This window comes from Passer montanus, unplaced genomic scaffold, assembly GCF_014805655.1.
Source record: "Passer montanus isolate IOZ18808 unplaced genomic scaffold, ASM1480565v1 scaffold41, whole genome shotgun sequence".
NCBI classification, from domain to species: Eukaryota; Metazoa; Chordata; class Aves; order Passeriformes; family Passeridae; genus Passer; species Passer montanus.
In genome coordinates, this window is record NW_024368930.1 from 825,502 (window position 1) to 840,716 (window position 15,215).

The window sequence follows — 15,215 nt, forward strand, 5'->3', positions numbered from 1 at the left end:
TATTCATGCAAATTGAAGCTCTGCTCCCACCCAGCTCTGTCAAACAGCTCAGATTTTTGCTGTGCAGTGACTCCTACCTCTGCCTTACACCGAGCAGTGACCCAGCTCTCCCTGCTTCCTGCAGAACTTTGAACAAGTTCTCAATAAAGGCCCCCCCAGCCAGTGTCTCTGTTAGTCTCAGATAAACACTGCACTGACATCTTGAAGAAAACCCCAAATGTTCACGTGTCAATAGAAGGAAATATTCATGTGTCAATATGCCAACCCAAATCAGGTGGGCAGTGGGCGTGCAGCCTGATTTCAGTACAACCTGGAGAGTCTAAAACCACGTGCTCTAAACAACTGACATCTCCCATCTGCTCTGAGAGGCAGCTGCATTTTTCCCTCTCTCAAGGCTAGCTATGTTGTAAGTCCCATTACTTGCACTTTGCATAGGCAGAAGTCTCTATTACTACAATATTCCACAATTACCATAATGATATAGGTTGGTATTCGAGCGCTGTGAGCTCACCTTGCAGCAAACCTCAAAGCACCCAGCTGCTCTGCTCTGCTCTGCTCTGCACTGCAAGCCCTCGCTGTGTTTTCTTAAATCACTTGGGGCTCAGTCAGATCTTCCCAGCACAGCACTCTGCTCATTATCATCCTGCTCCTTAAACATTCCCTCCCTCCAGCCCGCGCCCTCCGCTATCTTCCCACGTGGGACACACCTCAGGAGTCCTGAGATAGAAAAGCAGAGCAAAGAGCCATCCTGCCGTGCCTGGGCTGCCAGGGTACAGCGTGTGCAGCACCCGGGCTGACAGCTGACAGCGCTCATTCGGGACACGTTTGCTGATAAGGATGAATGAGTTTGTGCATTTCCTCAAAAACTCCGCGTCCCATTAATCAGCACCTGAGAGGAGCGACCGGTCTGGCAGTGATCCTGACACTGACTCCTCTCCTCAGCTTCTCCAGGAACATGCCCAGAGAGCCGTGGAGTCATCCCGTCAGGATCACAGGAATGCTCTGCTTGGATACCTTTGGTGCTGCTCTGGCTTAACACAGAGTTCAGCTTTTCTTCTGCAGCGTCTGCCATCAGAAGGGGCTGGGAGGTTGTAACTCATTTCAGGCGTGTGGTCTAATCTATAAAGGTCTCATGTATAAAATCAGTTCACAATTTTAACCAGTTCAGAGCTCCAAAACCAGAGGACTGGTTTTTTTCCATTCATCATTAAAATAATCAGTGAAGTCCTTGATAAAGCAAGTTCACCTAATAAACAAGTATTTACCTTTCAGTGTTCATTTTTCTCAGGACAAACCTCAATATGCAGAGTTCACCTCTGAATTCTGCACCAGCAGGAGGAGGTGTAAGACAGGAATTGTTCCCTATCTCATTCATCATCTCATTATCAATGACATTTACATTTTTCAGTGGAGGTTGTTAAAGCAGGACATGTTAAATGCTTGGGCCTTTTGCAGGACCTGCCCAGCTAATTTTTGCAGTTTGTTTGAGCACATAGGTATGTGTGGTTCATGTGGTGATAAGAAATGAATGTTACACTGAATGATCAAGGAAGGAAAGAATTCTACTTTGCGTGAGAGGAGGTGAAGCCAGGACGCAGTGACAGAACCCAGGGTGGAGAAACTCAACTGCTTCTGCTGAGTCTCCCTGGGCTCTGACTGGGCAGTTCCATGCCCCACAGACACTCCAGGAAATTATATCCAACCCTGACGTGAAGGGGTCTGAAGCTTCTGACAGAAGGCACATATGGAGTAATTTACCAACCAGAACAACCCAAACTCTGTCTCCTTAACCTGAGCCCCCTTGCATCATTTGGTTTCTGCAGAACGTTCCCTTGGGGTGGTACAAACTGATTGTTCCTCTTCACACTGCAGTGACACGAGAAAGGGAATGCTCCTGGACAGTGCAACCAGGTAACTCAGCCTCTTCTGAAATGAGTGGCAAGAGAACTTTTACACCTGCCCGTGCAGGAGGCTTCTCTAGTGCTGATTGCCTGATTGCCTGATTCTCTAGTGCCTGCTGCACTACTGAGGATTCAGTTCCAAACCAGAGCATTCACCAAGCAGCCTCCACTGCACACTGACACAGACCCTCATTTGAACACGGTAGCCTCAGCTTCATGGGGATTTTGCTACATTTGTAAGAGAGGCATTTCAAAAACAGAAATAACTGTACATACTCTCGTAAGGACTGTCCCACTGACAGTGAGCTGCAAAGGGATAAATAATACCTTGAGTATCTTTTACAAATACAAATAATGAGACAATGTAGAGTTAATGAATTCTCAGTCAGCTATCTCTCTTAAAACATGTTGCAAACACTTGAATTTCTTCTTTTCCCAGCTCTGCATTCTCTGAAGAATATTATAATTTATTGTCTCAAGCCATATTTGGTATTTAGTGCCTCAAGAAGCTTGTGAAAAAAGATCTGTTTGTTACATGAAAATGAAAACATGTTGTGGTTTCACCTCAATTTCTTTCCTTCTCCTCTACTTCTGAAGAGAACAGACAATTTTAAGAAGAAGGAAAAGTAAACAACTCGGATATAAAAAATATACAAACACAAATACAAACAAAAACAACTAATAAGTTAGGAAAAAACTGGAACTTGTGCCTGGGGTAAAGCATGTAAAAAGTGGTGATTTATTCAAGGGCAGGATTTTGGCATTTTCTTTAGCTTCAAGTAAATAAATAAGACAAAGAAAAGTCTTTTCATCTGATTGTTTTACAGTGCCTGGGGCTATGTACGTTGGACACTGTTTGCAACTGTTTTCATTTAGGGATGACTGAAGTGGTTCAATTAAAACATGAGCAGCTCTGAACCTTTGCTATGAATAAATCAGAATATTTCTCGGAAGGTTCAAGGAAGTCCAGTTAATTGCCATTATTTAGCTCTTTGTAGTCATGTGTTGTGACACTGTCTGGATTCAGAAGTGCCACCATAGAGTCCAGCCCTAATATCAGCTGACCAAAACCAGACTGAATTGCCTGGGCCAGCAGCATGGAAATCTGGGGGAACTAACCCAAATAAAACATGAAGTTTTGAGGTCCACCCATTACAAAATTCCCACACGCACTGCTGCTCCCTTTACTTCTGTGGGAAAAGGAGCAGTGGAACTCTGAGGAGAGGAGCCCTGGAGCATTAAAGCAGAGGCTGGGTCAGCACAGGGCCTCTGTGGGGGTCAGGGGTGAGAAGGGGGCACGAGGAGTGCTTGGAGGAGCCCATGAGGGAGAAGCAAGGCAGTGCCCAGCCCTGAATCAGAAAATAAGGATGGCAAGAGAGCTTTTTCCTCCTCTGTCCTGGCTGATCAGATGGATACTGTAGAGCATGGCCATGGGTTTAGAGGCTCCTGTTTAAGCCCAGGCTTTTCCAGCCACTGCTGCCGACCTTTATGTGTGTTTTTAACTCTATTACAAATACTCCCAACTTCAAAAGCATGGCCCAAGTGAGGGAGGCAAGCACACACATAAATGTGCATTACGCCTTAATTAGAGAATTTAGTCACTTATGTGGAACAATGAGTTTTATGTATCTTTGGATTTATCTGGCATGAAATGTGAATTTGTCACTTTACACAATACTCAGGAAGTCATGCTTTCTCTGAGCTGCATGAATCCTTTCAAAGAGATATGTAAATACATCCAAGAATACAGGTATTCTTCTACAACGGGTATTGTGCATCTCTTGGATGCCAAAATAGTTATAACTGTTATGCTGCTTCCTACTGAGTGGAAGATTTAAAAGTGCACCTTTATATTCATGGAAGAGTAGCAGCAATTAGCAAAATTAATTTAGAAGCGTGAATTCTTTTTCAGTCTGGATTACAGTGTCTTTAAAACATTTATTATAATACTCTGAGTGCACAGACGTGTTCAACGCTGTTCTTTACTGTGTGCCATGGAGAACTCTGAGTCCTACTAGACAGCCCTGAATTCATCAGCTCCTGGTTTCGCACATCAGAGGGCCCAGCTGGCATTTCATGCCACATCATCCATCCGTGTAGCTTCCATATGTGAATTCCCTTATCCCTTAGAAATCCAAGACTGCACTCTGTTCTCCTGCCAAACCTAAGCAGTAGCTAACTTCTGAGGAGCTCGAGATGTTCCACTTGCTCTTTCTGTGCAAACAGCTGCTGAGATAATGAAAGCTCCAGATAATGAAACTGAAGGCAAGCAGGTACAGCATTGTCACTGGAAGATTACTTCTTCCATGCAAGGCTGGGCATTAGAGAGGACATGGAACCTGACTGCAATAACTAAAACTTCATACAGACAGTGATGGTGAATCCTGATTTGAATTTTGATCATTTCGATCCCTCAGTTTTGCAAATGTACAGGTAACAGAAGTGTATTGTCATGCAGAGATAAGGATATTATTTTAAAAAGAAATGCATTGTTCCTGCGTTAGCTCACAGGAATGTTTACAATTTGGAATGTGTGATCTGTTTCAGTTTCTGAGCACTAGACAGTAACTATTCCAGGCTCAGGCTTCTTCCACTTACTATATTTAGAATTTCGCAGTCACTTTGCACTGAATCACATCTTTCTTCCTTCATACTTCTGATTATTCCCAGTTCTGAACCTGAAGTTTCTGACCACATTTTTCCCGAATAGCTGTCCCTGTTGTGACTCCCCACTGCAGCTCCTTGCAGTTCTGTTCAGCAGCACTGATAAATGTCCCTTACCCAGCTGACTGAGCATTCCACGAGGATTCCTGGCTCCGAAAGAGGCAGCTCCAGTGAGAGCTCCAGAACCCATTCATTCATTCATTCATTCACCCGCTCCACACCAGCAGCGTTCCTTGGCCTGCAGCCAGATGCCATTTGACGTCACGGCTAACCAGGAACATAATGTGCTGGCACTGGGACAGGAGCTCCACCATGGAAAAAAACAGCAACAAGTAGGAACTTATCACCGAGGCTGGGAAGAGGGAGCTGAGAGAACGAGGCTGAGGGCAAATCAGCAGGAAATTCAATGAACTATGTCAGGTCCAATATTGTGCTTTTGCTTTTCTGCACAGCACCTTCTTAGGTTACCACTCCAAAGCACCAATCTTACTAACACAGACAGCACACAGCAAAAAGACGTCCTAAAATACGTGATACTTTCCTTTACACTCTTTGCAGCACTTGCTGAAGTGCTCCAAAAGTCCATTCTTTCTTGCTGTTTACTTCAAATTATTTGAAACACCATGATCCAAAAATTTATTTTTTGGTCTGCAATTGATTTGTATTTTAAAAAATCTCTGTTCTGTTAATTTGAGTTAAATATTAAACAGGTCTTTAAGTAGAGACGTTGCAGTGTTAGTACACAAAACTCAGAAGGTGGTTTAAGGACAGAAAAACAATCTTATAAGTCTCTTCATAACCATAATTGAGGTGCTGGGTAAAAAACAAAGACCAGCAAGCTTCCAAGCAAACTACTAAGCACAGAAATAAAATAATAATAAATATAAAAAGGACTAGGAAATATCTGAATAGCAACAACTGCAGTGGGTATTGCTGATATGAATTTAGAATGCCTGATTGACAACCACCAGAGTTCCATCACTGATACCCACAGCTGCAGCATTGCAGCCATTGACTTACAGAAGTTTATAGGAGAAATTTCCTGAACTGTCTGTGAATCTTAGGATAGTCTATCATGGAATTAATTCTGGAAACAAATGTACGTGTCAGTAGTTTAAAATGTAATTCTCAATAAAATCTTCTGAAGATGTCCATCACCTTCCTGACTGTTGGAGTCCTTGGGCTCTTGCTGCATTTCAACTGCTCTGGAGTTTGAGGCTGCTCAGCAAACGCCACCAGAAGCTCTCTGAATTTCAGTGCCTCTTCAAGGACTCTGTCCCTGCTCCCTGCAGGCAGGAAGGACACCTTGGGAAATGAGCTATGCACTTCCTCCCACATGTGAGGCTGAACTAGACTCATGAGTATCTCATGTACATTCCAGAAGCCAATCTCAGCAATTCCTTTTGTCCCAGGTCACCACAGCATCAGTAAGTGCAGTGTTCAAACCCCTTTTCAGCTGAAAATACCCAGTCATCAGGGACATATGAAGAGAAAAAAGTTCACAAACATTATGTTTCATTGAAATCTGGAACTACTTAAGCCAAAATGAGACAAATCTGGACAATAGCATCCCCACTCTTCACAGAAAAATGCCCTGCCCAAGCCCACAAATCTGTTCCATGGAGAGCTTTAACTGGGGTGCCAATGTCCAATAAACCTCTCACACCTTGCTTATCTCGTTATCCCAGTACCTGCTAATCAGCAGGAGCAGTATGGGCACAGTTAATAATGACAGCTGATAAAACTGAGCACTGCTCAAATACCACGGGCAGTGTCTATGGCAAGCTACAGCTACCCACATCTACACATGGATTAATGAAAAGGAATTTTTGTCAAGTCACATTATCATTGAGAGGTTATCCTGGCTTCAGAAATGTTGGTTTGAGTTAAAACCCCGACATGGAGAAAATATTACCTACCAATTTGACTTTATTTTGTAATGACTAAATTAGAAGTTATTTTCATTTTCTAATCTCATAACATTTAAACCATAATTGTAACATTATTTTTTCCATCCCTTTTGTAAGTTGTTGTTATTGACTGCTCTTAGTTTGAGCAATAAAGAATATTTTCAAAGTAGCCACAGATTTATCTCTTAATTTGTAATGGATGCTCTGCTAGCTTCACGTCTCACTGAGCCACTTCTCTTTGACCAAAGCTTCATTACTGAGCATTTACCACTCTTTGGTCAACATCAACGGCCCTCAGGCTCACACATTCATCCTACTCCTATGCCTGCCTTTGCACTGATAAAAGAAATCATTTTAAAAATTGACAATTATTAAATTCAACATTTTCCATACTTTTAAGCTCTAATGCAAAATTTTTATCTCACCTCAGCTGGATTTTGCCTGCCAACAGTTTAGGTTTTCTCTAATCCCTAAAAACCTGCTGTATTGCAAAAACAATTGGTTGGATGCCTCTTGTGAAATCATTAATTTGACAAGTTCTATGATATTTTGAATAACTTATTTAATGGATTTCCTCTTGTTCATTATTTACTTGGGATCAATGGCTTATGTGCAGAATGTGCAAACCTAAACACAAACAAGCCCCAACTGTCTCATTGTCCCCACACACAATTTTGGTTTTGGGTGTGCAGAGCCCCACCTATTCCAAGCAGGGACGCGGTGCCAGAGCTGCAGGCCACGAGGTGGATCTTGCATCCCATGGCTCTGCTCATCTGGGCCCCACATGGGGACGAGCAGGGCACAAACACTGCCAAGGAGGAGGAGTGAAGCCAAGATGCACAGGGAGACTGCACAAAGGCTGACAGCCACCGGGTGCAGCCTCTGCTTCAGCCACTTGAGGCTGGTCGGGAATAAATATCTGAGAAATATCCTCAAGTATCACAATCTGGCTGTGCTCCAAACTGGAACAAGCTAAAGATCTCCCAAATCAAAGAGGGGAACAGGAGCACACAGCCCTTGTAACAGGCAGACACACCTGAGAGAGCCGATGCTTTGGGACACTTCTCTGAGGCACGGGGGGCACAGGCTGGGACTGCCAGCACTGACCACTGCCCCTCCCCATCTCCCACAACGGGAGGGTCTCCCACATTCTCTTCCTTTGCCTACAAGTTCCACCTGAGGCTCAGTGTCTTTTGTAAAAGCACACATCCACAAGGGTTTCTCTTCCAGAAACAGCATTTTTAGACAAAGGATGCTTGGCTAAAACATTCCCAAGCAGTGCCCAATCCCTGCTCTTCCAAGCTCAGCTACATATTTCTATTTCAGATAAGGAAACTAAACCTTGAACCCCAGACTATTGTGATTCACTGAAGTGTTACACAGTGGAATGAATTTCAGAGATGCTGCTTCACTGAAAAATTGCAATTTCCTGTGAAGACACTGCCTTTTCCTGCACTTCAAACTATGCTCTGGCAGCAGAGATTTTTCACTTCATAAAACAAGATGTCCTAATTGAAAGCATTGAAAATGCTTTGCTGTAGCAGAAATGAAGACCCTTGTTTCATCTTAAAAGTTCCTTGTGGGGAAAACAACAACAACAACAAAGCTAAAATTTCCCTGAAACCAAGTGTAAAATAGTATAGAAATTACCCTGTTGGGAACAGAATCTCTGCGGATAAAGGTGGTTTTTGTTTTTTTAAAGACCTTAGTCCTTAAAATACATATTAGTTTTGGTTGCCACGCACACCTGCTCCCTGAGAGGTCACTGTGACCCAATCATATTGATCTACATGCAGATAGGAGTGAAATGTTGATATTTTGTAAGTGTTCCATGTTTTCACTGAAAACATTTTTCATAGGAACCAGAATACATTGGTTTGGTTAAATTTTCTCCTATTTTATCAGCTACAAAAGAGAGATTCACTCCTGTTGGGTTTTCTTTATCAAGAAAAGCTTGTGATTAAATTCTTTATGAGGAGCACTCAGAGAGGGTTCATATGTGGTGTGCCTGATGCCACAGACAGGGAAAGTAACTGATTTTTAAAGACACTAAACTGGCACAATCATTCCTGGAGCTTCCTTTGGAACAGAGCAGCTCTGAAAGCCTCTGGTGACAGGTTAGCAGAGAGCACAAGCCTTACATTCAACAGACAAGGTGTCAATAGGCTGAAAGAGAAATTACAGCGAAACACAACCATTTCCATTTCCATTCAGCGTTAAAGCAGCTGGATTCCGGGCTGAGAACACCTGATTCAGGTGGGAGGGGGGAGGCACAGAGCAGGGAACTCATCTCAATCGTCAGACAGTGCACACTGAGAAGGGGCTTGGTCTGGGGTTTTTTAGTACTTTAAAATTTTAACAAAGACCTGAAAACTCTGTTTCTGTTTCACACATTTCAGAAGGCATTTTCCAGGCTTTGCAGAACCAGGTAACTGTCACTGAATAATGACACAGTTGTTCTGTAATTTATACTGACAATTGTTTCACCTACCTGGCAGGTCAGAGAGAGCACCAGCAGCTCTCCACCACCACAATTACGGATTGTGCAATTTCGTTTTCATTTGAGAAAACAACGGATAGATCCAAGAGGATTTCGGAAGAGCCAATGTGGGTTAAACCATCCCCTCCCCAGCCCCAGCACCCTGCCCATTCTCCACCCCAACGCCTCCTCCTGCACACGCACAACTTCTCCCTTCTGTTTATTTTTTGTTTTAAACACTCCGAGCAGAAATTGACTTTGGCTGCTTTTCCTGAACTCTGAAGTGTTTGAGCAGATAAGGTTCAGATAACCCATTAAAAGAAAGTTTCATAGGTCCCTCTTCTCCTGGCAGCTGGGCACCAGGGCCAGCCAGGCACTGAGGTTTCTTTGCCCTGCAGAAGGGTTTTTCTGTCTCATTTACTTTTCAAACTGGGCCAGACTTTTTTACTGTATCTCCCTTGTAAAAAATGTTTCAGCTGAAAGATACTTGTTTATATACCGTGCTGGGGAAATACAAAGTGTAAATCTCCCTCTGCCATCCCAAGTGTGGTGGTAGTTTCCCAAGCAGTTTTATTGAGCCCCTGGGACTCGGCAAAAGGGAGTTGATCTGAGCTCCTCTTCCATTATGGGAAATAAATAAAGAGTGATAAAACTCTCACACTGTAAAAGTAGAAGATGTGCCTCCAGAAATAACTGCTCTTTAGAGGACAATATAAAAATAGTCCCACTTGTTGCAAGGAAATACTGGTTAAAATGGATAAGATTTTATTTTCCTATCCCTATTTTTTCCACTTAAAGGCTTACCTGAAATGAGAAGGCTTTTGTTCTCCTCCTAGACAAAAAGGAATTCAGGCTGTTCTTTCCACACAAGATATTTGTTGTAACTACAGACTGACTTATGGCTGGCATGGATTTAGTCACAAATATAATAATAATAATAATAATAATAATAATAATAATAATAATAATAATAATAATAATAATAATTGTTATTATTACTAATAATAATTAATTGTTATTATTACTAATAATAATACTACAAATAACAACATTTTAGAACACTATGGATCACTGAAATTGTGGAATTAGCTGGGGTGTCTCAGGATGGAGTCTTGAGTGGTAATACTGGTTTATGGTACTGATATTAATTTTCTGTTCTCCTCCTGCCCAAGCACCAATGTGTTCTGTTGTTCTAGAAATATTGTTTATGTGCCATGTGGTTTACTGTACTGGAGACCTAATCTTGCTTAAAACTAATCCAGAAGAAAACTCTTTTTTTCTGTGGGGTGTGGTTTTTTGGTGGTGGTATTTTTGGGGGGATTTTGGTATTTTTTCAAGTGGCTGTGTTCCCCGCTCCGTTGCCAAGTGCAGCTGCAGAAACCCTGGGGCTGGCAGAGCTGCAGGGCTGGGATACCACAAAACCAGCAGCAGGTGCAAAGGAGCTGAGGCTCGCTCGGTACTGCTCCACACACTTTGCCTTGGACACCCACCTCAAGTGCAGCAGAAATCATAACCAGAGCTCACTCTGCTCCAAGCTGAGGCTGCTGGCAGCAGGGACTCGGGGCAGACTGCAAACCCTGTGGGAACCCCAGGTAAGCTGCAGCAGCTCGCTGGCCCTGCCTGCACTCGCAGTGACAGCAGGGACAGCGCTGTCCCAGCAGGAACCTGAGCTGACAGTGACCACATAATGCTCCCTGGCGTTTGTGAAACCAGCAGCCACAACTTGGAATGAAAGGCAGACATTCTCTTGAACATTTGTGTCTTCAGTGTAAAAGGAAATATATTTCTGCTTGCCAGACTAGGGGTGGCACTCACCGTTCTGCAGCCCTGGGAAGCAGAGGTGAAAGTGATTCCAGACTCAGGGATGCTGCATCTGCTGCGAGGAAAAAGCATCACCTAAGGAAAGGGTTGCTGAAAACATTCTCTCACTAATCTAAAACACTGAATAAAGCACAAAGCAGTGACTGAAAGCCTGGGATAAATTACCTTACAAGCACAAACACACGCACACCTCTCCTGACATTAGAGAGTCCCTCACACCTGAGTCCCTTGTGACAGAACCAGCTGCATCATTTAGAAATCTTTATTTAGAATCCTAAACAATCTGGCAAGATTTCAACACAGACCTCCTAAAGCCTAATGCTGTGAAACTAAAGCCAGCTCTACAAGCGTAATTTTACTCTATTATCACATTAGCCATAAAAAAAAGTCTTCCTAATGGTTACTACTTGACTTAAAAATCGTGTGTACGAGTAAAATCCAGGCTGTGATCGCCACGAGCAGTAAGGGCTGGAGTGCCACCCAACGGTGAGACAGTCATTAACAGCTCTGATTAAAGATTTCTGCCTCTACCTGCTCCCGCCACAGCAGGGTACAAACCGCCCTGCAAACCCACGGAGGCTCTGAAAGATCCGAGCCAGCAGAAGCTGCCCAGGCACACACACACACAAGTTATTTTCCTTTAACGGAGGCGGTAAGCAGAGTTTTTGGTATCCTAGACTTGTTTACAGCATTCAGGTTCCATCCCATCCCATCCAGAACTTACTTCCCAAAAGCCAAAGCCTGAGAGCTGCCAGAGCTGGGCAGCCACATGCCCTGCCAGCCCACAGTGCCCTTCATTTGTGTGTTCACAACTTTCCCCATCGAGTGCTTTGAGCTGTGGAGGATGAAGAGAGGATAGGAAATGTAGGATTGAGTTTGGACAAGCACTTGCCTTTTTTATGAAGTAGAAATAAGTAACACAATCCAACCCTTTCCCCTGGATCCTCACTGACATTTCAAGGGCCAGGCTCTAGTGGACAATTTGAAAACCAAAACCTCTGAATCAGACTGTACTGGGACAAAAACCCAGTGTGCCTTAAGTTGTACATGTTGGAATTATTTTGGGAAGGGACTGCCTGCCTCTGTGCAGAGTGCAAGAAGGGTTGTGTCCTGAGACCACAGGACATTTTCATTTACCTAATCCTCCGTTATTATATGGATCTAAGTCACCAGTAATACATTTAATCCCTTCTGTGGGTTTTTTTTTCCCTGCAGTGCTTTGCAGATTTTGCAACTTTTAGTATTTTGTAAGTTAGATCATAAATTTCATAAAGGCTGTTAGGAAATTTCTTGCTGCTGTGCATTTGTGTGGAGGCACAATTTGAGGATTAAATATGTATTAAAGGGTGAACATGTTTGTAGGGCACAGATGTCTGATCCAAGTGGCCGTTTTCAGCCCATATTCTTGGCTGGAATATATTTCAGACCTTCAACTCTACTGGGACAGGTATCCAAAACCGTGGAGCCAGCTGGGTCCAATTCAGCACTGGGGCAAACCCCTCTGGCTTCAGCTGAAGTTATAAATCCAGAGATCAATTTACCTTTTTCCATTGCAAGCCAGGAAATGTCTTGAAAACAGATGTAACAATTCCAATCCAGATATTCCTATTACCTTTCCTATTTTATCCTAACCATCAATAAATTGTATTGTAAGATGTTTGGGTTTGTTTGTTTTTGTTTTTGTTTTTGTTTTTTTTTTTTTAATTTGTACTGCTTCCTACTAAGAAGGAAATACTTCAGAAGCCACCAAAGAAACCTTTCAAAACGAGCCAAACTATGCCAGGACCAATTTTCCCCGCAGAAGCACTTCAGACTGAAACATTCGGCCACTGGAAAAGTACACCTTCACGACGAGGAACGGAAAGAAACGGTGTAAAACCGGCAGGGCTGGGCTGCGGCGCTGCCGCCGCTCCCGCAGCTCGCGCGGGGGAGCAGTGACACCCAGCGGCTCCTGCCCCGCTGCGGGACAGCGACCGCCGGCCCTCGGCACCGCAACCGGGCTGCGGGGCACCGCACACCTGGGACCGGGACCGCACACCTGGGGGACCGGGACTGCACACACCTGAGGGACCAGGACCGCACACCTGGGGGACCGGGACTGCACACACCTGAGGGACCCGGGACCGCACACCTGTGGGACCGGGACTGCACACCTGGGGGACCGGGACCGCACACACCTGAGAGACCGGGACTGCACACCTGAGAGACCGGGACTGCACACCTGGGGGACCGGGACTACACACCTGAGAGAGCCGGGACCGCACACCTGAGAGCCGGGACCGCACACACCTGAGAGACCGGGACCGCACACCTGAGAAACACGGGACTGCACACCTGAGGGACCCACGACCACACACACCTGAGGCCTCACACACCTGTGTAACCCCTCAGCCCTCACATACCTGAGGGAATCCCCCCCCCCCAATCCTCACACGCACCTGAGGGACCCCAGCCCTCACACACCTGTGTAACCCCTCAGCCCTCACATACCTGAGGGAACCCCTCCCCAATCCTCACACGCACCTGAGGGACCCCAGCCTTTGCACACCTGAGGGACCCCAGCCCTCACACACCTGAGGGACACGGGACCGCACATACCTGAAGGACCTGGGACCGCACACATCTGAGGGACCCCGGCCCTCACACACCTGTGCAACCCCTCAGCCCTCACACACCTGTGTAACCCCTCAGCCCTCACACACCTGTGTAACCCCTCAGCCCTCACACACACCTGAGGGCTCCCCCCAGCTCTCACACACCTGAGGCAGCACGGGCCTGGCGTGGCTCGCTGACCCCGGCCTGGTGTGAGTCCAGTCCGGTCTCTGATGTCGCATCCCCTTGTCCTCGCTCTCATCTCTGCTCACCTGCCCCAGGCAGGTCTGTCCCAGCCGAATCCCTCTGCCTGGCTGTCCTGTGTGACAATGCCGGGCTGTCCCCGCTGCCCAGGGACACTGCCGGGCTGTCCCCATGGCCCAGCTCCTGTCCCACTCCCCATGTGGGCACTGAGGCCACACCAGCCCCTCAGAGCTGCTGCTGCTCCCACGCTCATCAGGCACCAACGCGTCCAGCAATCCAGGGCACCCTGAACACCCCGATGGCCTCTCTGGGACGGGTACCTGGAGATTGTGGGCACAAGGTGCCAAAGAGAGAAAGCTTTTGTGCCAGGGCATATCCACCAAGCTGGGGAAGAGTCCGGAGTGTCCTGTGAGGGAGCTGGGAAGGGGCTTAGCTGGAGAAAAGCAGCTCAGGGGGACCTTGTGGCTCTGCACAGCTCCACAGGAGGGGACAGCCGGGGGGCCGGGCTGTGCTCCAGGGAACAGGGACAGGAGAGAGGGAACGGCCCCAGGGGAGCAGGGGAGCTCAGGGGGGCACCAGCAGGAAATTGCCCATGGAAAGGATGCTCAGGCACTGGAACTGCCCGGTTTGGAGTGCCCAGCCCTGGAGGTGCCCCAGGAATCCCTGGAGGTGGCACTCAGAGCTCCGGGCTGGGGACAAGGTGGGCATCAGGCACAGCTGGGACTCCCTGGGCTGGGAGGGATTTTCCAACCCATGTGATTCTATAATTTGGCATAAACTGGTATCTGCATTTTGTGAGGGTCTCAGTTTTCCAGCCCTGGATATTGTTCCATGTAAAAGGAAAGCCAGAACTCCATAGCACATCCACCAATTTGCTGTGCTTTGGCAAAACGAGTCACAATGTATGCCACTCTGCAAATCGCTTCTTACTTCTTTTATATGGGCATTTACAGATAAAAAACAAGTATTTATGAAGTAGTCTACCCTCTCAAAAATCTCCAGTTATTTAGTAAAATTATTTATTGAACCAGACTGATAAATTTAAAATGTCACTTGTCACACATATTGCCACTGCGATGGACAGAGATTTATGAAGAAATGTAAGATACACTGATTTGCTAGGTTACTCTGTGAAATCTCCAGCTGAACATCAATTTGTTTGGGATATATGACTTGGGATATCAATGTCTGTATGGTTGGATTTCAAATCCAGGACTACGGACGGGGCTCTCTGAGACGTGCAGGCTACAAGTCCATTTGGCAAGGAATGGATTTATGAAAAAGCTGAGGCGGAGTGACAGGTTTCCCTCCTTGGACAGAACTGTAGCACCTGTTTAGCCGTGGCCATTTCGGAGCAGGAACGCAAGCGCCGGGAGCAGACGATCAAACACCACCGGAGCGTGTCCATTTCCTCAGATCAAAAGCTGGGGAAACTGACAGGGCCGATTTCGTTCTGCAGACCGTGCAGGGGTGAAACCCCTCTGCACCTTCTGTGTGCAGCGAGAGAGAACGCCCTTGCCGGGGCTCAGCGAGCACGGGACGCTGTGCGCTGCCGGCCCGGCCCTGCCACCCCCGGCCGGGCCCCGGCGGCCGCACCAGAGCGCCGGGCCCGCGGGCCGTGCCGCCCAGCACAGCACCCAGCCG